The sequence below is a fragment of the Lagopus muta genome, chromosome 2 (assembly GCF_023343835.1).
Source record: "Lagopus muta isolate bLagMut1 chromosome 2, bLagMut1 primary, whole genome shotgun sequence".
Classification (NCBI taxonomy): domain Eukaryota; kingdom Metazoa; phylum Chordata; class Aves; order Galliformes; family Phasianidae; genus Lagopus; species Lagopus muta.
In genome coordinates, this window is record NC_064434.1 from 45,190,791 (window position 1) to 45,217,353 (window position 26,563).

Consider the following 26,563-nt stretch of genomic DNA (forward strand, 5'->3'; position numbering starts at 1 on the left):
GTACAGGCTACCAGATGAAATTGTATCCCTTGTGCTCAGGGGGAGCATTTGCATGCTGGGCACACAAGCTGTTTTCCTGTGCAAAGTGTCTTGTCAGAGTCCCATCCCTGTGGCTGAGGGACTCTGGAGTGCAGAATCTGAACTAAGACACTGCAACTGTGATTGCATATATGCAGTCTGGGAAGGCTCCTGCTGCACACGTGGGCAGAAAAAGAAGTTAGAAAAGAAGGGTGGAGCATTAAGTAAAGAGGTCACAGGTCCAGACGATTCCGATGTATTAATAATGAGAAAGCAGACAGCTTTAGGTCTGTATTTGCCTAGGCTGTGTTTACTACAGACTGAGTGTCTCCACTAAATCTGTGTGGAGATGCTGTTAGCAGAGGACTAACTGCTACCACTGGCCTGTGCTCCTCCATGTCTCCCATGAAGGTCATTGGGTGACTGTTCCTGAAAGCTTTGCCATCTCAACAACAGAATGAAGAGATGAATAAATAAATACATATACTTTTTAGTTAAAAGGCTCTTTAAATCTAGTTGTGTCACAGAAGAGCAGTGCTTTTGTTGACCTCTTCCATCTTTCTGAACTTTGGACTATTTCACTGCATGTAGCAGTGAACTTTCCTTAATGGAAAATATCATTGCTGCTTTAATTCTTTTCTGGCCTTACGTATTCCAAGTGAAGCATCTGAAAAGTCCATCAATCCACGCTAACACCAGATTGTCTCCACAAAAAGCTGGACTGAATGAATAGGAGTTTGAAAAAATAGAACGGAAGTCTGTCCAATTAATGGCTTGGGTAGTGATTTCATGTCTTGTGATAAGTAAGATTACAAAAAACTCAAATAAACAAAACAAACAAAAAAAGCAACCCCAAAGACTACTCTCTACTGTGACAAGCTAAAGAATTTTCACAGCTTTAAAAAAAAAAAAAAAAAAAAAAAAAAAAAAAAAAGCCAATGGCAAATAGACAATAATATGGCCAACAGAAGACTCTCCTGAGTTGGAGACTCAAATTTTCCCTGTATTTTTTCATGGCATGAATCACCCACCAGATGATATGAAAGCACTGTATGTTGATGAATTTATTTCTTTCAGTCTCTTTTCTGAGTCAACAAATATTAATTGGGCCAGAGGCATAAACGTGAAGCTCTCAAAAACTCTCTTTCTACTGTAATTACTAGGCAAGGAAGCCAGGTGCAAGACTGGGGCAGCATCACCCTGCCTGTGCAAGCTGAGTGCCAATAATCAGGGAGAGGACAATGGAAGGTGAAATTAAAAACTGGCAGTTCCTTGTCATGCTACTCTCTGTACATCCAGGAACTATTCAACTATCACAGTATGAAGCCTGAATAATAAGAGGAATGGAGCACAGACTGTAGTCAATCCACCTACTTTATCCAAACTCCAGTAATATGGGAAGGTACAAATGAGCCTGCATATAAATTCAGATATGTTTGAAACAAACTTTTCCTCTGAGACCGTTCTTGTTTCTCAGCTGAGCTATTGGACATATCCTTCTATGTGGTTTTTACTAAAGATGAAATCGGTAATATTACAGCTACTGTCATGTAATTTTCTCAGTTCATTTGAACCCTGGAATGTGATGGTCTGAGATCACATAAACAATCTTAGCACACTATCATTGCCTAGCTCCAAGGAAGCAAGTCTACATCAAGATTTGACTTTAATGGGAATAAAGTTCCCTTCAGCTCTTCTGTTGAAATTGTCCTTGCATTAACTCCTCTGCAGATCAAGCTGAAGAACAGTGTCATAATTTCCCAAGTCTCGAAGCCTGCTTTCTTTCTCAAAGCCTAGAAAGCTGTCCATTTCATGGTTACTTGCTGAATTGAGCTGTATGGGAAAGGACCATGGTGTCTTGGTGGGCAATCAGTTGGCCACAAGAAGGCCAATGATATCTGGGGATTCACTAAAAAGAGCGTGGTCAGCAGCTTGAGAGAGGTGATCCTCCCCCTCTCGTCTGCCCTGCTGAAGCCACATCTGGGGCACTGTGTCCAGTTCTGGGCTCCCCAGTTCAAGAAGATTAGGGTCCTGGAGTGTCTTCCTTATTGAGGAAAGGCTGAGAGACCTTGTGTTTCCATCATGGAAATGACTGAGAGGGGATATTATCAATCCTTATAAATACCTATAGGGCAGAAATCAGGTGTATGGACCCAGGCTCTTTTCAACAGTGCTCAGTGACAGAACCAGGGGCAATGGGCACAAACTGGAATACAGGAAGTTCCATAAGAACATGAGGAAAAACTTTACTTTCAGGATGACAGAGCACTGAAACAGGCTGCTCAGAGAGGATATGGATTGTCCTTCTCTGGAGATATTCAAAACCTGCCTGGCCACTTTCTTGTGTAACCTACTCTATGGAATCTGCTTTAGCAGTGAGTTGGACCAGATGATCTCCAGAGGTCCCTTCCAACCCCTACAATTCTGTGATTCTATTGTTTCTGTGCTTCTTTGTGACTGTGAATCCCAACTCTGCAACATTTAAAACAGTTCTTGAAAAACTTTGTTTCTTTATGGGCTGTCAAGACAAAGACAATCAAGAAAACTTCTATTTCAGTGAAGAATAAAGACGCTTATGTTACAAGGACTTATCTCCCATTGACATAAATCAAGGCTTGACCTGGCAAAATTTGTATTCATAAAAATATCTAAGGATCTTGTTAATATTGAGTTCCTAGTGGAATAAGACACATTTTACCCTACAGAATAGGATCCTCCACTGCCACTGATGACACATTTTATTTGCAATATTCAGCTATTGCAGTGAACAGCTTAAGCTGCCATAGAAAGCGATTTCTTCTTTGAACAATGGGGAGGAAGGAATTCTCTTTCCCACAGCTTTAAGTCCTTGGGATCCTAAGCTTCTTTCTCACAGTGAAGTCCAGTTCTTCCCAGTGCCTCTGATGGTACTGCTTCTCAGCACTGAGCTGCAGAGAGTGCACACAACCATCTAAGCACATCCTGCTTGGCTAACATGCACACACTGGCATGTGTTCTCATGGTGACAGCCCTCATTTGGGCCCTCCATTCTCCTGGCTAGGCACTTTCATAATACATTGAAAAATCTGAAGACTTCACATTCATATGTGAAGTGTATTTAAAGGTTCAAGAGTAATTAGCAGACAGCCAGCACACATTTCATGTCATCAACTATACATCTGGTCTAATGACAAGCAGGGTAAAAACTCAGGAGACTTTAGCAGAAGAGTTGTTGGGATACACGAGGCTAGTTTTAGAAGTATTGAAATGTAAAGATACTGAATTTGTATTTTGATTATGCTTGGTTTTATCTGTGCGACACTGAAAACAAGGCACTTTCTCCTCAAGGCAGACGATTATTTTGGAAATGAAACTCAGATTGGTACCTTCTTAAGCTATTAACTTGCGTATGATTAACTTACTAGCTTCTGTAGTATACTTTCTCTGACCTATATTCACTTCATAGTCTAGAATGCAGATTAAATTGAACAAAATAATATATTGGTCATCCGTGTTTCTGTGATCAACAGATGCAAGATATTAATAACAGTAATAATGTCACATTAAAGAATAAGTATTTTATATAGAAATCTATTTGATATAAGTAGTTTTGGAGGAATAAAAATTTACAGCTTGTTTTACAGAAGAATGCTGTTACTATTCATTTTTTTTTTGGATGCAGCATTGTAAACAAATGGAATTGTAAATCACCTGGAACTAGTAGAGTCCTGTATCAGAAATGTCATTGGGAATCTAGATACTTGACAAATATCTTAAGTTTAAATGTTAAAATAAGAAGTGCAATCTTTTGCCATTAATTGTAGGTGAAAAAATCCTTGAACCATTCAGAATTCACTCAAGTAGCACGTAGTAAATGGCAATTGCAGCTGCAGATTTTCCTTGTCTTCCCTGCCTTGCTGTGTGTAACAGTCAGTTGATGTTATGTGAAGAATTTGCAATAATTTTTTTTCTTGTTTTTATTTGTGCATTGTTAGGTTTTCTCCTGAAACTGAGAGACAGTTCACTAGATTTCAAAAAGCTATTTACAATGCAACATAAAACATAATCACTGCTGCTTAGAGGTTGCAAAGCTGCTCTTGTTTCACTTAAAAATGCAGGTACCAACACAATTGCTTTTGCAGAATGTATAGGTTCTCTGTGGTCTTCTGACTGTGAAGCAAACATCTACAAGCTCTGAGTTCTGTTGGACGCGGTAGAGCAGGCTGCTGAAGCCCTTTTGGCTCTTTCTTTTGAAGCATTTATGGCTGTAGAAGCATGTAATTTACTTTGAACCAAACAAAAGACCCATCTCAGCAAGTGTGGTTCAATGCACACACTTCTCTATCATTGGGCAGCATACCTGTCCCCTGTGGCCACTACAGGAGAAAGCAACCTTTTTTTTCTGCAGCGTATGCTGTTTCACATTTGAGGAGACTAGATTCACCTTGCATATAACTCTGTCAAAGTGCAAGCTGTTAGGATGGTTGAGAGGTTTTGTTGTGACCATAATTTATGAATAGTTTTAGAGGTTCCACCACCAGTATGCACCAGATGTGTCCATCTTCTTTGATTGCATTTGTTTATGATGTGCTTTTTCATGTTGTTTTTCTCTGACAAAGCTGGTTTTTAACATTTTTACATATGACACTGCAGCTCATGTGTTATTCATTTCTTTTTTTTTTTTTTCCTTCTTGTAGATGTAAAAGCAAAGTAAGTACTGCTTCAGTGGAGAAAAAAGTTTGAAATCCAGGAATGAATGAAACTAAGTTGTTGCTAAACCAGTGGAAGTGATATGTAAGTAAAAGTCATAGTGAGTGAAGCTGTGGTTGTCCATTTGCTAATAATCAAAAGGCATATTTCTGGGACAAAGTGGAAAGGCCCACAGAAATCTGTTGCTTCTATATATGCTCCAGTGAATAGTCTTACTTTCTGAGGGTTTTCTCCAACTTCTAGATTCATTTTATGTGGACAGAGATTGTAAAAGGCATTAGTATTTGAGCTCATAGAAGGGAAATTATATTGAATCCTGTTACTTCCCCCAAAACACAAGAATGGTGAATTACTATTTCAGCTTCTCATTCAGTTTATCTGATCCAGATACACAGTCAAGTTCTTCATCAAGCTTTCTTTCAGAGACTTATTGTGCTTTCCATTCACATTGTATTTCACATGACTCCTAGACATCCATGGAAAGCTTTTTCTAAATGTATACTCTCATTATGGATGATATCCAAAGTCTATGGAAAGAAGTACAGACACTCTCTATGGTATTCATGATCCTTGGAGTGGGCCTTGTGCCATCTATTGCATCTGAGCAGACATTTCTGCTCACCACTCAATGAGGAATGCTGCTGCTGCATATCCAGGGAACACTGAAGTAACTTTTTGCTTACATTAAAAAGCATCAAATGTAAGTGGAATAATGTAGTTAGGCTGCAAAAAGTATAATACATGACTAGCTTAAAATTAGGTGGCAAGTGCAAGAAATAGGATTACTCTATTCCAGTTTTGCTGGGTCACAATCTTCTGCCTCTTCATGGAAACCAAAATTAACCTTCAATAACTACATAAGATCTGTTATTAAAATATCCAGATCAATTACTCCTCAACGTATTACTGGCCTAGGAGTAGGTTCAGCAATGTGGTAACAGACATCATTCTGTCTACTGAATGCAGAGGCTGTATTTGACATTCTTGTTAACTACTGAATAAGAATTCTTTATTTCTAATTTCAGAAGTCACCCTGTTAGGGGAATTTTAACTGCTAAGTCACTTGAGTTTTTCTCAACAAAATCACTCATTGTCTTTCTTTTGGAAGGGAAAAGTCCCCAGGTGAGTTTACTAAGAATAGATCTAATTAAATAGCATGGTAATGAAAACAAACAAAAATTAATCCATAGTTAGAATAAATACAAATGATGGGATTAAGTTTCTCCCTGGAATAAACCTCTGATAGTATCCTTAGTACAGAAATGAGTCTATCCCATCTTTTTTTATTTACAAAGCCAGAACAGAAATGTGGAAACACACTATAGCCTACTAATGAGATAAATGTCCCTGTTGTCTCCCCTGAGAAGAGCAACTCTTCTCCAGTGTTTGATTCTGAGTGGATTCAGTGGAATCTGGATCTTCCTCTGGAGAATTCTCCTTCTTCCAGTGACTGTAAGAAGGGAGCATGGAATTACCTCACTGTTCTCCAAGCTGCCTTTGGAAATGCACAGTGAATGGCTCTGACAAGGATAAAAGTCCAACCGTTTCAAAACATGAGCTGTGAAGAGAAATCAAGCCACAGGACACCTCCTCTGAACATTGAAATCCAGTTGAGAAGTCCAGAATTCTTGGCTGCTCCTCCTGAACCACTTGTACTTAGTGGGCCTCTTCATGTTTCCCACTTGCTAAATCAAGTAGAAGTGTTTCTAAAACAGTAGATTTTCTGCTGGAGATGCTTTTTAAAACTTCCACACTTGTTGGCAGTGAAAGTAGGCAGCCTATAATCCTACAGCAGCTGCTGCTCCATTATCTTAATTATCAATATCTTCTGAGCTGTTGTTTACATTTATGAGCAACCTTTAAGCATTTGCTCTGCCTTTACCTGCTCAGAAGATTCTTCTGTACTTTTTTGGACTTCAGTAGCAGTTGACCTTTTGGTGAAAGGTATTCATTATATAACCAGGGCTTCCTGGAAACTTGAAGGACTACGATCCCTTCCATCTGTTTTCCAGAGTTCTACCAGGCTTAGAAAATAAGCTATGAAAATACAATAGTGTGCTAACTACTACCAATGCTTTCTCATGTTTTCTGTTGCATCGCAGTAAGAGGTTAAATTCTACTATATAAAGCTATATAACTCAATAGCATGTTTTTCAATTTTAAGCTACGACATCAGTGTTCTTACAATCATAAAACCAAATCAAAACCAAATTTGCCTCTTTTCTCATTAAAACATGCACTTGGTACATAAGACTGTATTTTGAGAAAATTTTACAGACAAATATTACAGATCATGCAGCAGATGTTTATGATCTGTAATTCCAAGTGAGGTCCAGCCTGGAAACTTAATTGAGACACATTTACACTGATTTTGAGGGAGCTTTGCATATAAGAAGGTTGCCAGCTTTAAACTATATTTGTTTCTGAGCTCTTAAAAATTTACATTAAGTACAGATGACTTGAACAGAATCCAAATCTAAATTAAATCAAAGTTTGGATTACCTGTCTGCGTGTGCTTAAACTTCTTATGGATATTAGAAAAAAGTAGTGGATCGTGAGGTGAATGTATATCAGAGATGCTCAGCATTGTCTCAGTTTTTCACTAGATGCTCATGGGATTCGTTGTTTCTGTATGGGTGACATTATTTTAATCCAGTTTGTACTTAAATTATTTTTTATAGAAGAGATTTCTTCATTTACTGCCTAGAAAAGTAAATTTAATGATTCCAAGCTTCTACTTCCAAAAATTCCAAGCTTCTAGAGACAGTAGGAGAAAAAAAACAGCCTAAATTTCAGACATGGTCAGAATCGAAATACTTCTCTGACAACTCTTTCCTCTTAGGGGGTAGGTGGTTTGAGTACAAAAGGATGTGGTTTAAATTTCTCCATCAACATAAGTGTTTTTCCATTTACTTGTACAAATTTTGAAGGCTCTTGCCTGCTCAACTGAAAACAGCACATTTATCTTACAGAAATGAGGATTTTTCTGTACTATTCATGTTGTGCAGTGATCTCAGCAACCAAGCTACATTCCAGATTGAAATGAGAAAGAAATAAAGAAAACAGAATCAACTGTCTCTACTTTTTCCAGAAGCCTTCCACTGGCAAATCCAAATCAGAGCTGTTAAAAAAATGGCTCATGAAAAAGTGATACAAGGTCAGCATTTTGATTTCTGCCATTTGGCCCGCTAGAAAAAAGTCCCTTCTTTTTTCCTCACTAGAATGTCAGTATTACTTCTGGAAATTCGATAACATGAATGACCTATTTAACTATCTCATATATATTGCTTTTTCTTGGTTGCATTTTTCAACTGTTGGCACAAAATGTTTATTTTAACGACTGGAACTGCAGAAGGCTATTTATCTATGGAGTCTCTATTCTTGTCTGTCAAGAAATTCTGTAGGTATGTGGTAGTAGTGAATGGCCTATCTCCATCTACACTGTTGTTCATGGATGCCTTTATAAGCAGTGAGTCTTGGATAAATCCTGGGATAAGAAGATAGAAAATCCATGGTTTGGCACAGTTTGCAGTATGTAGTATACTATACAGTAGAGGAGATATCTTCAGCTTCCACTGCTTTTACTATATGCTCTATTTTTGCTAATCAGGCTATTTTAGAGCTCTGTTGATAAGTTATAAAAAACTCCAAAACAACCAACAAAACAACAACAAAAAATCACAAGTCAAAACTAGTGTTCCGCTTTCTAAGTGTTTCTTTGAAATTATGTTATTGGCATGAAAATAGTCATGCTGAGTTAGAACTGAAGTTTTTCAAATTCATTGTGCCATGGTAACAATTATCATTAAAATCATTACATAAGAAGTATCAAAAATTATAAAATCATAAGCCAAATAGGCTGTTACTCATGGCAGCAAACTAATGGAGGAAAAAAGCTTCTTACAAAGCACAGTATGCTGAGGGGAGGAATTAGGGTTGTGTTCGTATAATTCAGGAGAGGATAGCTCATGAGTGAGATTGGCAGAAAGGATTTCCTTGGGAATCTAGGGCATAATCAAAGACAGAGAAAAAGAAAGGAAGGGATCCCTTAACCCTGCATAGAGTTCCATAAAATCTCTAATTTTCAATAATATCCTGAGTTCCCCAGCCTCCTTCCTGAGACAGAGATCCTCCAGTTTTCCCTTTTTCTGCAAATTTTTCTTTCTGAAAATTCCCATACTCAAAACTTGTGCCACTTCTCTCATCCCTCTCTTCCTTCTTCCTCTGTGCACATTCAAAATTCATGTGGACGTCAGTGAGCAAATCTCATGTATGCTTCCCTCTAGGTCCACAGCTTTTGTGTGTGTGTGTTTTGATCTTAAATCTGTTGGAATGTCTATGACTTAGACAAATAGTCTACTGGAAGAGCTCAGACAGATGATTCTTTCCTTAGATGAATAACACTAACATTAATTTTTCTTAGAAATGACGGAATCAAGACCGTTAAAAAGAGAATAGGTGGATACATTTTATTAAGATGTTATGCACACTTGAATGAGCAATAACTGTGGAGCTTTTTTCGTACTGGAAAGACCTGAGATGCATCATATGCAGTGCTATAAGCCATGCAGTTTCTTCACTTCCTCTCTCTAGTAAAATGTTATTTTTGATGGAATCGAAGTAAGACTTTTCTGTGTACTTGATTTTTATTTCACTGTGTGTTAGTAGTAAAACACATGAAATTGAATAGATGAGGAGTTCTTATATTTCCTTTTTGCAGGCATTGATCTCTCTGGCAGCCTTTAGTTTTTACAAAATATTTTACATGAATCATGGGATTTCTACCAATATTTAAGATTTTTCTGAAATTAGAAAAGAATTTTCTAAGCATGTGGAGGATTCTTGAGTGGACTAATAAAGTGTTCCACTAGCCCTGCTTTCCTCAAGCTAAAACAAGCTAAACAAACTTAAATCAAGCTAAAATATTTCTCTATATTCCCCCCCCCCCCTCTCTTTTTATGTTAATTCAGATATCTTAGATCAAAATTATATTAATTTAAATCTCTTCAGAACAACAGGATCATTGTGCAAATAGGTCCCAAAATAGGTTTTAAGCCCTAGCACATAAACTGAGCATGCACATGAATAAATCATCAGTGCATGTGTGTTCACAAATACACTCTCTCTCCTATCGTCCCTTTCTTTTTAGGATTCATTCTCTTCAGCTCAATTGGTTTATGTTGTTTCAACATTTTAGTTGATTGCTATAGAGAAGGATATAAATATATACAAATGTCTTGCCAGGTACTAGAATGCACGCGTGCCTATTTTCTAATGCAGTCAACATTTTCTATAACATCCCAGTAGCCAAATTACACAGGCCAACAACACAGATGAAAAGTGAAAAAGCGATGTGCTTTTTACTGCTGCCATTCTGAGGAAAATGTGGGTTCTGCTTATTTATTTAGTTCTTCATTTATTAATACAGTATCTGCAAACCACCTGCAATGGCAGCCCCTTCTGCAGCCTGACTAGCACCCTGGTTTCCATGGCAACAGGAAGAAGAAGTGAAGTGCAATGAAAGCAGTGAATGCCTCATCTTTACTGGTAACCAGGGGAAAAAAAAGAGGCCTCATTTACATTCTGGTGCATAAACCAGCTAAGTGACGTTTCCTGAATAATTTCTGCTAGATTGAAGCTGCTTGCTTATGTGGAGTTTATATATATATTTATTAAGACAATAGTAAAATTTCCCATAGTGGATTATTTGTGTAAATTGCAGGTGGGGAAAAACACAGATGAACAACTGACAAGTTTAGCTAATTGTTCTGTCTGCTCTAAAAAATAATGAAACAGAATGTTAAATTATAGTGACTTAAACAAGGGAGTTGGTCAGAACCTTTTCTGCATGTATGACACAAATATGTTGTGGTGGAAGACACATCTGCTATACTAAGTGACCAATTTCTGAACAACCAGCTGAAGAAAAAGAAATCTAAATACAAATGAAGCTCCCTTTACTACTGTAGGCAGTTCCTTTGACTGTAACACATTCCAAGGAGATGTGTATATGCTTGAATTGTAAGACTTGGTTTATTATTGCCCTCCATAAAAACATGGCCTTTATCCTGAGGCTTTCAGGTGCTACCGTGATAAAAGCAGTTAATAATAAATGCATACTTCAAAATTCCTTATAAATATCATTAAAAATATATTGTAGATAGAATTAATGAAACTTTCCTTCCTGAAGTGATTTAGGGGAAAATTATTTTAAGAATAGCTTAATTTTATGATTTATTTATCAATTTGTGAAATTTATTATCTTTCCACACTTAAAAAAAGCCAACAAAACTAAAATGTTTAAAATACCTTCCTGGCTTTAATTTTAGCCTGCCAGTTTGCAAATGCCCCGGTCAGAAGTCCACCATTGCCCACTCATCCACTCTTCCCATCCTTTCAGAATCTGGCCTGGGTCTGGCAAGACTCCAAGCTTGCTGTAGAGTCTGGAAGAAACAAGAACAGGTGAAGCTAAGGTTTGACAGCACAAAGGTTGCTTCATCTACTCCAAAGGACAGAATAGCCTCTCTGAGCTTAAACATAGCCACGTTACAGGCAAGAGAATAAGTTAAGGTGGGCCACAAGGTTCAGTGTCTTCACCTCTCCTTTAAGCCAAAGACTTCATATCACAATAGAAATAATCTCCATAGGAACACCTTTGCCAGAACATTTTAATAGTAGACTTTACATTCTGATTTCTTCCTATCCAATTCCAGTGATTGCTCTAGAAAACACAATATTTTGTTTATTTAATATTATAATGTAAGATGGCTTTATCTATATCTAGTGATATCTGAGATGATTTTGAAGCCCGGTCTGCTGGAATGATAATTGTCTGAAAATCTGTGTTTTTTTTTTTTTTTTTTTTAAAGAAGCTTTACTGATGAAAAATATACAACTTAAAGATTCTGAATTCCTGAAGCAAATAACTAGAGAGAAAAAGTATTAAAAATCTCTTAACTACCAAGTTAAATTTATGCTTTTATTTGAGAGCTTGAGAATGGCATTCTGAGTCCCCTGCTTGGCTGCAGGGGATTAAGTTATTAAGGAGCAAGTGCATTGAACTTAAAACTACTGGAATTTTATTTTTTTTTAATTTGCTTTTGCTGGTTTTGAGAGAGAATTTAGAATTTTGTTTTTCTGTGTAAATGTATGTGAGACATACAAATATGCATTTATATTTTTTTTCTCAAGGCATACTTAATTAATTGCATCACAATTGTATAGTAGCCTAAACACTGCTGATTTATTTGCAAGGACATCTTTCCTTTTAGGTGAGTAAATGCTCTGATAGATACCAGCAAAGAGCAGATGGCTTCACAAAAGATGTTTGAAAGCTGACTCCCTCCCTCCTGCCAGAAGCTTTTCACCTTCTTACTTTGTCTGGCTTCAGTGGGATTCCTTGGTGGGTGAACAGAGTTCTTTCTGTAGTTTGTGCCCTGTAGTTTGTGGGAGTACAGATACATAACCAGCTCTGCACTAATTTATGTATCTACTAGCCTTCTGTGGCTTGAGTCCTTTAAGGGGCCTACAGCCCTGCATCCAGCTCTGGAGGTGTATTTAAGTGCGATAGGTAGTTGGACTAGATGATGACAGCATACCAGCTGTGCAGATTAGATCTCAGACCAGTCACAGAAATGTCTGGAAAATGCTTGTTGTGGCTACTGATGATAGTCAATCTTTAGCAGGTCAGCCTAGATCTTGACTATGACTTCTATCTATCATAGATAGATCTATCTATGACTTCTAAATCCAGTCAGTCCACTTCAGATGAACTGTGGCTGCTGTGCAGCCATTTGAAATGCAGAGATTGCCCAGTTCTTGTCCAGATCTGAACCAGATCCTCCTTGCTCAGTGCAGCCAGATTTTATAGTGAAATATGAGCCAACTCTCATCATTTCCTACACTATCCATAAATCACAAGTGCACCATCCTTCTCTGAATCTTCAACTTCACCAATTTGCTCCTAGATCCCTCTGCATGCATTCATTTTGTATAGAAGTGCATAGTGCTAGCTTCTTCACATTTCCACAGTATCTTATTTCATATCTTCTACTGGAGCTATTCAAGATACATCCTTTGTTCCTCCTTCTTGTTGTAGTTGGTGACAAGATGACTCTTCTTTCCTCATCTGTGTGGGGTAAGAGAATCACCATTTCTATCTCTTAGTAAGAATATCTCTTGCATGTCTGTGGAGCACATTTTCAAGGGATATTATGTGCAGATTTATTCTTCCTGAACAGCCTTTTGATGAAATAGTGAAGTTTGACAGGTTGCTAAAAAACAACTGTGGATAGTAGTCTCACTTCGTGTATCAAATTTTGTATTTCAGTGAATTCATCGCAAATGTAACAGAAGCTTGCAGCACTGATTGTGGATGTGTAGGGAACTCCTCACAAATGGGTACCCTCAGAAAAATACAATAAAATTTACGTCATTTAGGTGAACAGAATATTGGATTCATGCTTGAATTTCACTCACTGTTAGGGAAAAAAATAATCAAACTTTAATAAATGTAAATGAATAGTTCCTTTAGCAGAGAGGAAGGAGGAGAAAAGAAGATTTCAATTCCATCAGCTTTTAAGCTTAAGAACATACATAATATGACTTAAATTATGTGGTTATTTTATTGAAAATAAACTTCAGTTGGAAAATAAGAGAGAATTTGGGAAAGTTGCATGTGAAAGTAAAAAGCTGGTACAGTCATAATTGTAATCAGAGCTAGCTGTATGTCACAGTAAGAATCTATAGTTTTTTTCTCACACTAATTGCACAAAAGTTTTTATCTTCTTCCTATTAATACAGAAAGAAAGCATTATGTTTCATCTTTGTCAAAACCAGTGGTTGATTTTGGTTCTTAGAGTTTAATTTCTATCATTTCATAATCCTTATTATTCAAGGTGTAAATGATCCCATTTATCATTTGTCTGATTAATCAGAGATATCGTTTTTTTTGTTTTAAATGGCAAATTTGAATTAAAAACCTGAGAGATCTAACACAGAGATGTGTTACACATCAGAAATGTGAAATGGAGATTTCTCTAAGTCTGACCCACTCTCCACACAACATGTTCCCCTTCAGCTTGTCAGAAATTTGGAAGATTCTTGGCAGTACTCTTGGGCCATCTATGTCATTAGCGCTTAGACAGCTGACTAGTCAAAGAAAAAACCTAGCAAGAGGCTTAAGAATAAATCAATGCCTATGTTTCTTCTACTCAATTACCTTTATTGCAAATGAGAGACGAGTTCAGCTTCAAATAAGATTGTAAAGTCTTGAATAAAGCTTTCTCTCCAGGATGGGAGAAAATGTGCATATTTTTTTTTTCGATTACAAACTGTATTTGCTCTGATTTGCAATCACAGGTGAACCCTTAAGAACGAGGCAGCCTTCGGCTGACTTATGGGTCACATGGCATTTGGCAGCTTGGTTTCCACATGAAAGACTCCACCTTCACTGCTTGGACCCAGAAGCCTCTGTTTTTTCTATCTGTTTATTCCACATACTTAATTATCCCCCAAACAACCAAGAGAGTTCCCTGTGGCAAAAGCCACAGCATTTTTTCTGTTAATAATGAGAACTTGAGATTAATGCTTAGCTGTCCAAATGGCTGTGATTTTTTACAAACTGCAAAACTTGGCAATATTACAAAGGCTATTTCTAATTCTGACATTTATATTTATGTGAGTGATTTTATATAAACATGCATGTATACACACATATATATATAAACAGATATTTAAACATGAGAATGTCAAATGGAGACAAAGAATGCTTTCACAAACAGCTGGAAGTGTGGTAATGTGATCCTTGGGAATAACTGCATTACTTCTTCTTGCAACACTGCAGTTGGAGCGAAGCAAAAGGCCAGAGATTCTCTTTTCTGCTTTACACTGATATTAGCTCTATGAGATTACATATTTGGAATCTGTTACTAGTAGCCAAAATTGCTATTACTAAGTTTATGATGAGGGAGAGGAGTGCAGAAAATAAGATTTTTAGAGATGTAATTGGAAGTACTAGTTGCACAGTGCTTATTCTCTTGATCAGAGTACTTCAGAAGCCTTGTTTGTACAGGGAGGTGTTGGTCTTTTTTTTTCTGGCTTGCACGCTGCTATCTCACATACTAAAATCTCAGTGTAAAGACAATTAAAGAAAATCCAAGCTGCTCTTTTTTTTTTGCTTATTCTGATAAAATTCTGCCAGAATAACAAATTACACTGATGATGAGTTAAATTAATTTCAGTTCTATGGATTTTGAGACTTTAGTAAAGGATGTACTTTTAAACCATTGCAATCCAGGAGACTGTGGGCTTTCGGTTCCAGATCACACTTTGATATCCTATTTTCATCAGGGGGTAATGGCAGACTTTCAAAACAAAAACATGCAGGTAAGCTGCTAATATGCTTCTAATACACCTCTAATTTTGCTATAAAAAGGCCTTGCTATTTTTATCAGCCACACAATCATTTTCCATCCTGCATTAGAATGTCAGAACCTGTAGGGAACTGTGTGGTTATTGAAATGAGTAGACTAAGAGCAGTTAATCAGCAAAATATTTCAGGTATTCATTTAGCTGCAAGACTGAGGGGAAGTTCTAATGATGGTTTTGGATACAATGTGGCAGACTTTGTACTTAAAAGTAGAATTGTGGAATGCCTTTTTGGATGCACGACCTATCTGCTGGGTTAAATGTGTATAACAGTAATGGGGCATGTTTCCTGCAATTTCAACTTGGAGACATCTATAAACTGCACAGACCACTAAAATAATGAGAAATGCCTGAGCTAATTTTGTTAGAAAAGGACATGACACATGATTAGATGCTCTCTTTGCTTTTATCTGCCTCATCAGCTCAGACAAAAAGACAGTTTTAAAGACAGTAATCACAGGCTTGAGAAAATAAATATTATGTATATTGTGTATATTTTTTAAAGGATGATTGTCCACAGCTTATTAAAAATAAATGATGGTATTTGTGATAAGTCTTTTTGTCAATATAGACTCATTGGTATTTTCTCCAATTGGACTGGCCTTTTTAAGATCTGATACAAGCAGTATTTTTCTACCTTGGACATGGATGGCAAGGTAACTTGGACTACAGATGCCCCTTGTACAGAAAGGTGTACTCTACTGTCCCCAGACTGACTTATCCATTTCATGCACTATTCTCATTTCAAACTTCTGGCTCTCTTTTATGTAATATTAAGTTGGTGGAAGAAATTGTACTTAAACATCTTAGTACTGGAGGAAAATATTTACCAATACTGCTGTGTAGACTTGCAAAAAAAAGTTACTCAGGGAAAGAGTTTAACATAACCGCAGTGGGAAGAAATTTCCTTAATAATCCAGACTACATGGACACATTCCGTAAGAAATGTAGCCTCCGCAGTGAAGTGTAAGGGAAATGTGTTACAAAAAGGTCATTTGAAAACCTCATCTCCCTTGCCATTTAAAACATGTGAGCACTAGAATTCCTCCATTTCTCTTCCAGCTCTCTTGAGTCTCAAGAAATAAAGAAGGGTGGAGAAAATATTTTGTTAATAATAGTGTTTCCATTTAAAAAGCAATCAACAGTATCAACAGTAATGACAATAACTTGAAGTGCAACATTCCCCTCATCTTTGCCTGCACACAGCAACAATGCCCACAACTGTCCAGATGCTCGTTACAACACTATGAGTTCTCCACAAACGTCTGTTATACTGTAATGAACATGACAAAACTCCCACAGAGAAAACTCATCAGATAAGGGTGTGGGAGGACTGTGAACGGCACTATGGCCATGGCTGTTTGTACTAGGTACAGGGAGTGATTCTCCAGCACATAGGGACAGCTGTGTGACTGTGATTATGTCACAGACTCTTCAAGGTTTTCAGCCATTAACCTCTTTTTGTAACTTTTTGGAAAGACACATAAAAACCTGTGTGTCTGTTCTGCTTGTTTCAGAAATAGTAGACTATGAGGCTTGAATTCATTGTGTAAAGATACTGGATTTTGATTTGTAGTGAATTTATGCTTACTGCAGATGGAGAAACTGTGGGCAACAAGGCAAATGCTGTTCCCAGAATGAAGTAGAGTCATCTAGTCTACAAGATCTATGGGTCTTCGGCTTAGTCAGTCATGACATTTTTTTTCTAAATTTGTTTTTAGAGAGCAGCAGTACTGGTTCATTATCATCTAAAAATGCAACACTTTCTATAATTTAAATGCCAGTTGCATGTTCCTCAAGCAACCTTTAAGTTACTGTAGCTCAGATATACTTTCTGTGTCTCCATATAGGCATTTAGGCTCATCTACTTGTCTTTGAAAAGGGAAAACAATGGGCAATTTTTGTTTCAACGTTAATAAAAAACACTGCCCAACAGCAACATCTCTCCTTGAACTTCCTTGTGTTTACTAGCATTTTTGAAATAGCTGTATTTGAGAATTCCTCTGTAGGTGTATGGATGTGGAGGGGGAGCTGCACACATGCTGCTGGCCTCATCAGGTACATACTGGTCACAATTACATTATCCTTCTCAAGGGTCAGGCTGCATTGTGTGAGCATGAGATTTAATAACTGTTCATTTCCTTTTCAGTTCAAAGTACTCAAAACAATGAAATGTGTTGCAATGCACCAAAATGGTGTAGGTTTTTTTGCAGGTTATGTTTCTCCAGTGACCAGGAAAAGGACCCATGGGAATGGCATGGAGCTTTGTCAGGGGAGGGTCAGGTTGGATATTAGGAAATAGTTCTTCTCCAGAGGGTGATGCAGCACTGGCACAGACTTCCCAGGGCAGTAGTCACAGCCCCAGGCCTGCAGAAGTTCAAGAAGCATTTGAACAACATTCTCAGATGTATGGCTTGAATTCTGGGAGTTGAACTCCATAATAATTGTGGGTCTTTTCCAAGCTGGGCCATTCTATGATTATATGATTTTGTGTCCTGATATATCTAGCATGAGGACAAGTCAAGATATTGGAGATAAAAGTGTCTCCAGGAATGTCTTTGGAATTATAATGTACAGAAGCTCCCAAAATAAGACAGTCCCGATCTGCAGTCAGTGGTTTACAGGCTGATTTGGCCCAGTTCCGTGACCAGTGGGGCGGAGGGATTTCGCAAAATCCGTGCCTCCGGAAAAGGGAAACAGGGGACCCTAAAATAATTAAAAACAGCGGCAACGATCTGTGGGGAAACAAACTAATTTACTAAGTATAGTATTGGAATGCAAGATAACACACCATAATACAATATAATTAGAATTGAAGCTAATGAATCAAATATAATGAGAGAGAGAATATCCGAAAGGTGGATAGGCCTCACCATGACACTGAGATGAGATGCGCAGTCTGGTTGAGCAGCAGGGAGACAAAGAAGAGCAGACGAAGAAAAGTGCATCAGATGACCTGGCCAGGAGTTCTATCTCCTCTCTGACCGCAAAGTCCCCTGGGGAATGTAGTTCTTCTTCTCTTCCAGACTGGTACCTGGAACTTGAGCATTAACAGTTAAACTCCCAGTGCACTACATGATGTTATGATGTGGAATACTGACAACCAAAAATCACAAAACTGTGACAGTTGCTCTGAAATTAATGCCTCCTATTGATTGCCATAGAAACTACAACAGATACAAGAAGCACAATAACACTGTTTGATAGAGCAAATTTTCATCTACAAAATACTATTTTTCAACATATTCATATCCATTAGTTGTGTATTCTCACCAGCAATGTCAACAAGAGCCTGCATCCCATGCCTCTAAAAATCTGCGTGGCTATCTGGAATGTGGCTTGTCTTTCACATCACTGTCACTATTGCTGCAATGCACCACCCACTGTCTCACTGTGATCACAACTGCTATTTGGTCTTCATAAATGTTCAGCAAGCGTCAATGAATGTCAATGGCTGCCATTTTTTCTGCATGGAGGAATTCACTGCCACACCTTTGCTCCATACACATTTCCATGTCAGATGCCATTTTATCAGACTGCCCCTCTGCTGCCATCTATCACACAGCAATAAAATGTAGTGGAATATTGGTGGGAATATTCAACCTCTACTGCCATTCCACCAACATCCACATCTGATGTTGTGGGCTGAAAGAATAAAACTGGGAGGCATTGCTTTTGGAGCAGCGCTCTCTCAAAGGCAACGATTTTACTAAGCTCAGAAGGTGTCCTCAAGAGATCTAGCAGCTCATTAGGGACCAGCAGGCAGTGTAATAGGAAAGGAACACGGATGGCATAGGCTCAGGGATGTGCTTGCTTTACTTGAACTGTGAGATATTTTGGCTTTGATAGAAAACAGTTTATCACTCGAGGGGCTGGATGAGTGTCTACTAAAGTCAAAGTTCTGCAGAAAAATGAATCTGTCTTCACTCTTGTAATTGGTATATAGTTCTACAGAAAAGACAGTAGTAGACTTCTTTCAACCAAAGATATGATAGATCTTTCAGAAAATATGAACTGTGCTCACAATAAGGAGTAATTGCTAGAAGCCTGCAGACCTGGACAGGCTGGAGAGCTGGGCAAAGAAAAACCGGATGAGGTTTAACAAAAGCAAGTGTAGAGTCTTGCATCTGAGGAGGAGTAATTCCATGCACCAGTACAGGCTGGGGGATGAGCTGCTGGAGGGGAGCTCTGCGGAGAGGGACCTGGGTGTCCTGGTGGATGACAGGTTGGCCATGAGCCAGCAGTGTGCCCTTGTGGCCAAGAGGGCCAGTGGCATCCTGGGATGCATTAAAAAGAGCGTGGCCAGCAGGTCAAGGGAGGAGATCCTCCCCCTCTACTCTGCCCTGGTAAGACCTCATCTGGAGTACTGCATCCAGTTCTGGGCTCCCCAGTACAAAAAAGACAGGGATCTCTTGGAAAGAGTCCAGCGGAGGGCCACGAAGATGGTGAAGGGCCTGGAGCATCTCTCCTATGAGGGAAGGCTGAGTGAACTGGGTCTGTTCAGCCTTGAGAAAAGATGACTGAGAGGGGACCTGATCCAGGTCTATAAATATCTAAGGTGTGGGGGGCAGAATGGTGAGGCCGGACTCTTTTCAGTGGTGAGTGGAGACAGGACAAGGGGAAACAGCCAGAAACTGCAGCATAGGAAGTTCCGCACAAACATGCGCTAGAACTTCTTTACAGTGAGGGTGACGGAGCACTGGAACAGGCTGCCCAGGGAGGTGGTGGAGTCTCCTTCTCTGGAGATGTTCAAGACCTGCCTGGATGCCTACCTGTGCTACCTGCTGTAGGGAACCTGCTTTGGCAGGGGGGTTGGACTCGATGATCTCTGGAGGTCCCTTCCAACCCCTACAATTCTGTGATTCTGTGATTCTGTGACCTCCCTAATCTTCTCATCAACAATGTAGCAGATGCAAAACATGTTTTAGTGATCCTGAAGACATTTAACCTGCTCCGTGTTGTTCATGCATAGTACAACTATGACATCACTTTATATTCTGGAGATCTCCTGCTGAATAATAATTTCTGTTTAATCAGTGTCTTGATCTCAGGGCTCTTATTTGTTGGTCTATCATATACTTGTCTGCCAATTCAATGTAAATAGAACAGGCGATTTGATTTGTTGTCCAGTAATCAATATCCACATGAAACAATAGCTGGTCTTTTTTAAGCGCACAGATGGGACATACTTTGTTGAGCTAGCTAAGAAACCACACAGCTCCAGTCACTTTTCCAAGGTACTAATCTATAGTAAAAATATCACACAGCAGAAGTCAAACAGCATGAAATAGGATGTTCCACTGTATTGAATCATTTCTCAGTACAGCACCAGTGACATTTAGAGTAGTGGAAAGATTTGCATGAGTATAGCAAAAATAAAGATTTTTCGCTTCCTTGGCCTGCATACACCGAGTCTGACAGTCTGTTTATATTCCTTTCCCTCTGTTGACTTCTGTAGAAAACAGAAAGATGTGAAGTATTGACAATGGGCAAACAAGCAAAAGCAATTTTTTGTGAGTATCTAGTGAAAAATAATTCAGTAAGACTAAATCAAAGAATCAAAGAACTATAGAGTGGTTTGGGTTGGAAGGGACCTTTAAGATCATCTAGTTCCGACCCCTCTGCTATAGGCAGGGGCACCTCCCTCTAGACCAGGTTGCTCACAGCCCCATCCAGCCTGACCTTGAGTGCTTCCAGGGAGGGGGCATTCCCAACTTCACTGGGCAACCTGTTCCAGTGTCTCACCACCCTCACAGTAAAGAATTTCTTCCTAATATCTAGTGTAAATCTACCCTCTCCCAGTTTAAAGCCATTTCCCCTCATCTTGTCACTACGTGCCCTTACAGAAAGTTGCTCCCCAGCTTTCCTGTAGGCCCCCTTCAGATACTGGAAGGCCGCTATAACATCCCCTTTTCTAAGCCTTTTCTAAGCTGAAGAGCCCCAACTCTCAGCCTGCCCTCATATGGGCAGCCCTCCAGCCCTCTGATCATCTTCGTAGCTTGGGTTCATGGCTCTGGACCCAATCAAACAGCTCCATGTCCTTCTTGTGTTGGGGGCCTCAGAACTGAACTCCAGGTCTCATGTAAGCAGAGGAGCAGAATCATCTCCCTTGATCTGCTGGTCATGTTTCTCTTGGTGCAACCCAGGATACGTTTGGCCTTCTGGGCTGCAAGTGCACATTGCTGGCTCATGTTAAATTTTTCATCAGCAGGTACCCCTAAATCTTTCTCCTCAGAGCTGCTTTCAAGCCATCCAATTTAATCTTATTCACCAACATATTTATTTCTCATGCTAAAACTTCAAGCTGCTTTAATGGAAGCACCTGTGAAGAACAGATTTGAGGAATTAATTGGAAGCAGGGTTCATACTGTCTGCACATGAGCAGTGCTGTGTTGATTACTTAGTGAAGTCTAGGACTGTAGAGGGTAGCTAATTTCCTGTCTGGATAAGGAGACTGAAGGAAGTTGTGAGGCCTCAAATAAAACATATTATGTAGAAATACACTCATTGAATTCACTGCATGGTGATATTGCTGATTAACTGGTCTCTTACCTCTGGTGAATATATGCCAAGCATAGCAAATAGTGATAGAAGTCAGGTGAAAAGGGCTTTAGCACAGTATTTATGACTAGTTTGCTCTGTGATTTTGCGTAAGTCACTCTAGATTTCTTTTATTTATATTATTTACTTTTTTATTCCATATGTTCTTTGAGGCTAAGTTTATGTTGGATACAGGAAAGGACTCAGACACCTGAAGAATGGCTCCTGTAGAGGAACTCCTGGAAGTGTCTCACCTCTGCTGGACCAGTCTCAGACAAAGGGATGGAGAAATGCTGTTGGGCTCACTCCTGCCCATGCATTTTGAATTATAGCTGCTGCGGCAGCAGAGGAACAGAGACAACCTCTACTGAATCAGGTTCTTGTGATATATTTGTATGGTAAAGAGACACAGGCTGAGCAGAAATATTGTGGTGATATAAGAATACAAACATAGAACAATTTGATGATTTTTTGAGGGCAAACAAGTATTGATATGCCTCTTATAAAATTAACTAACAGAGCATGAACTGACCGACTGAACAACTTCAACTGACTGAGCAACTTCCGCTCTACTCCAAAAAATGAAGATAACAGTGGAATAACCCTAATGAAAAATATGATTACAACATCACTTTTCATTAACTGATATTGTTGATGAAGGACAATTTGTTCTGACAACATTATATTACTCATCATTTTAATGAAGTACATAATAATCAAATACTACTTAGAATGCAGTGGAATAGAGAGCCATTAGGTGAAGTATTGGGTAAATGTCTCAGCTACCTATACTGTTTTTGAAAGCACACAGCAGATTTGAAAAACGTGGCTCAGAAATGATCATGCTTCATTCTGAGTAATCAGAATCAGCTTGTAAAGAAACGTGTAGTTTCATAAAAACAGTCAATCTTAATATTTGTGTAACAAGATATATTGATTATACAGATTTATGAAAATTACATAGAATTGGGCACGTGAATGTTCAGGAAAGAAAGATCTGTGAGTAGAAATTGATCTCTGGTTAGCTTACAGCTTAGCTTTCAGCTGATGAAGTGTTGAAATCTGTCTTCATCACTTTGATTTTAGATTGTTAAATAAACCATTACTATCATTTTATACATCTAGCAATGTCTCTTTATGCCTAACATATTTCAGGCCTTCAGAAAATTTTCTCCTATTGAAAAATTGCATAATGAAGACCTTTGGGTAGTATACTTTCAGGCAGTTCCTAGGCATTAAAATAAATCCTTCCAAATGAATGAAGAAAAAAATTGTTTGCTTACTTTGCTTTTAGCTTGCCTGGATGGTCCCAATAGCTGTAGGTTTTAGTATTTATCAGAAGTTAAGACATAGAAAATAATTCACGTGTTGATTTAGGCTACTATGTTAGCATGTAATGACAGAGTTAGAAGAATCTAATTTTGCAATTAGAAGAATTGCAAACCCCTGTAAGGAAGTTTTCTGAAGTAACAGAACAATTGAAACCTCTTTTGGTTTAAGAAAGACACACAGCCCCTTAGGTGGTGCCCCACTTAACATATATGTGTTAGATCTGCAAATGGACAGAGACCAATGGATGAAGGAGCACAGAGTTAGGCACGTGGGAGCTGTGGCCGTGGAAATTGCTCTTGCTGACCACAGCAGTGATTTTGTGTTGGGATTCAGGAAGTAGGTATCTCTACTTTAGTTTTTTCTTCTTTTCTACTTTTTTTTTTTCTTCTCTCTTTCAGAGAATTTGAGTTGCATCTTGCCCAGCCCAAAAAAAAAAAAAAAAAAGCTAGAAAAGAAGAGATATGGATTGTACTCCCTTGGCTGAGCAGACCTTGAGACTAAACCTCCCCCTCCCTCTGCAAGTGTTTTGACCGCTCAGCTCACATGCTAAAATGAGGGTAAAGGCGGCCATTGCTGTCAGTGAGGACTTCTGTTTAAAGCGTATTTGAAAAGGAAAGCAGCTCTCACTGTGCTTGTGAGTTTGATCCTTTCATGTGTTACACAGAAGCTAAGCATGCTTTATTGGATTGATTTTCTCTGTTGGGCTTAGGTATCTGTTTGTTTGCTTTCTGGTTCCTAAAGCATTTAGCAGGAGCTAAGTGCCTGACAGCTGATGACCCTGGGCCATTTCAAGCAGAATGCAGAAATGTTTTGGATCATGAGACAACATATCTAATGGCTGCAAAACCCTGCAGAGAATGTTTCTGGAGAGGGCATTTGTTTGGATCTAGATTTTCCCCTGGAAACCTGATTTTCAATTCACCTTGGCTACCTCCTAGAGTAACTGTTCTTCTTGTCTCAGGATTGATTTAAATTCTCATTCATCTTTAATTTTAATTCTGCATTCTTTTTTTGGCTTAAAGACACTTGTACATACCTATGAACCATATTTTATGTGCTGTGGTTATTCCTCAGTGATTAGTAAGCACTATAATCTGTCAGTAAATGCAAGTAGAGGCAGCTGACCCAGTTGTAACATCAAATTAAAGAATATCACAGCAAATATTTTCTACCTTTCTCTTTTTTTATAGTGTTTTAAAACTTTTTTTTTCTTCTTCTTCTTTTCCAGAGTAATATATATTGGAATTGAGAGATCTGGAAATGGACTCCTCGTTATAAGCCTAAAGAACCTTAATGAGCCTCCCATCCCTTGTAGTCAGGATGCATGAGCAATTTTAGCAGAGGTCATGGTTGAGATGATGCCTTTGAAAAGCTGCAGTGGTGTTACTCATGCAAAATCTCTGAGCAGTTGTCAGCTGAAATTAGACGCAGGGCCTGTATTTCAGCTTCTTCTGTTACGTAGGAGCAAGCAAGATGGATCTGTCTGTGGTTTCACGTTAACTTCCATCAGCCAGAAAACTTGGGAAATTTGTTATCATCTATTTTCATGATTAGCTGTGAACTCTACACACATCTCAAGAGGAAAGGGTATCTCTTTCTCTGAAATGAATATGTGCAAAACACCTCTGTGCAGAAAATGACTTAAATGTCTATCTCAGTGGGAACTGAAAGGAAGCTGCCAAAGTGATTTATGCTGAAGAAAAGCAGATGAAAGTGGAAGAAATACAGAGGATGTAGATATCAAGAGGGAATGCATGGATCTGAGTGCATGTGTGTAAATTGCTTGACTTTGCTCTGCCCATATGTGACATTTAATTTGTTGTAGCATCGGTCCAAAGAGAGAACTAGATCTGAGCTTTCTTCATGCAGACTTGGTTCACATGACAGACTTGGAGTCACCAAGCCCAGTCTCTACAAATAAGTAAGTTGCTCTGAAACATAGTAAAATAGGAGGCATTACTGTTCAGAGCAGACCTTATAAAAGCTGGCTTGCTTTCATGCACTGAGCACACCTCTAAAGAGAGCCCCAGATTTTAGACTCTGTACGAAGCCAAGCGCCTTCTTGTCAGCTGGGCCAGGCTGCCCTACACTGTAGCTGTATTAATCTGAACGTTTGATTTGGAATTCTGCATTTTTTTTCAGGATCTAAATATCCTTTATCCTCATATAAAAGGTTTTTGTATTTGTTTTTCATGGGGATTTCTTGTAGCATATGGAGCATGGATTTCCACCTTTCCATGGTTTATAGTAGAAAAAACGGAGCAAAGGACAATACAGTAATTAGCTGGGTGTTCTCCAGAGGCTGTCATATTATTTTGCTGCCACAGCAAGGCTTGTGTAGAAATTAAGTTCCTGTCAAACATCAAACATTATCTGCACTATCAAATAACTTACACAAGATTTTTCCCACAGAATCACAGAATCACAGAATCACAGAATCACCCGGGTTGGAAGGGACCTCAAGGATCATGTAGTTCCAACCCCCCTGCCTAGCAGGGCCACCAAACATACACATTCAGATCAGGTTGCCCAGGACCCCGTCCAACCTGGCCTTAAACACGTCCAAGGACGGGGCATCCACAACGTCCCTGGGCAGCCCGTTCCAGGGCCTAACCACTCTCCTTGTAAAGAACTTCCCCCTAACATCCAACCGAAATCTTCCTTCAACTTGGATCCATTTCCCCTAGTCCTGCTGTTGTCAGCCCTTTTGAAGAGTTTACTCCCCTCCTGGGTGTAGGTTCCCTTCAGGTATTGATAGGCTGCAATGAGGTCACCCTGCAGCCTTCTCTTCTCCAGGCTGAACAAGCCCAACTCCCTCAGCCTGTCCTGATAAGGGAGGTGCTCCAGCCCCCTGATCATCTTAGTCGCCCTCCTCTGGACCCTTTCCAAAATCTCAATGTCCTTCTTGTACTGAGGGCTCCACACCTGGACACAGTACTCCAGATGGGGCCTCACAAGAGCCAAGTAGAGAGGGACAATCACCTCCCTGTCCCTGCTGGCCACCCCTCTCCTGATGGAGCCCAGGATCCCATTTGCCTTTCGAGCTGCCAGAGTGCACTGCTGGCTCATATTCAGTCTCTCGTCCATCAGGACCCCCAGGTCCTTCTCTGCCGAGCTGCTCTCAAGGACCACTCCTCCCAGCCTGTACGGGTGCCTGGGGTTCCTCCGGCCCAAATGCAAAACCTTGCACTTTGCCGTGTTGAACCTCATTAGGTTCACCCGAGCCCAGCCCTCCAGCCTGTCGAGGTCCCTCTGAATGGCATCCCTTCCTTCCACCGTATCAACCGCACCACTCAGCTTGGTGTCGTCAGCAAACTTGCTGAGGGTGCACTCAATTCCCTCATCGATGTCATTAATAAAGATGTTAAAGAGCACTGGTCCCAAGACAGACCCTTGGGGGACACCACTTGTTACCGGCCTCCACCTGGACATAGAGCCATTGACCACCACCCTCTGTCTGCGGCCTTTCAACCAATTGCTTATCCATTGGGTCGTCCACCCATCAAATCCACTTCCCTCCAATTTGGAGATGAGGATGTGGTGGGGACCATGTCAA

At 39.3% G+C, this 26,563-nt stretch overlaps 1 long non-coding RNA gene across 1 annotated transcript in view; it reads left to right on the plus strand.

Annotated features, from left to right (window-relative positions):
• Positions 1–25,571, plus strand: part of LOC125689409 (uncharacterized) — a 68,576-nt gene extending 43,005 nt beyond the window's left edge. Inside the window, exons 2-4 of the long non-coding RNA XR_007375251.1 lie at positions 4,695–4,791; positions 21,871–22,051; positions 24,236–25,571. This is a non-coding gene — a long non-coding RNA (uncharacterized LOC125689409). The remainder of the gene's footprint in view (positions 1–4,694; positions 4,792–21,870; positions 22,052–24,235) is intronic.
• Positions 25,572–26,563: the final 992 nt, after the last annotated feature.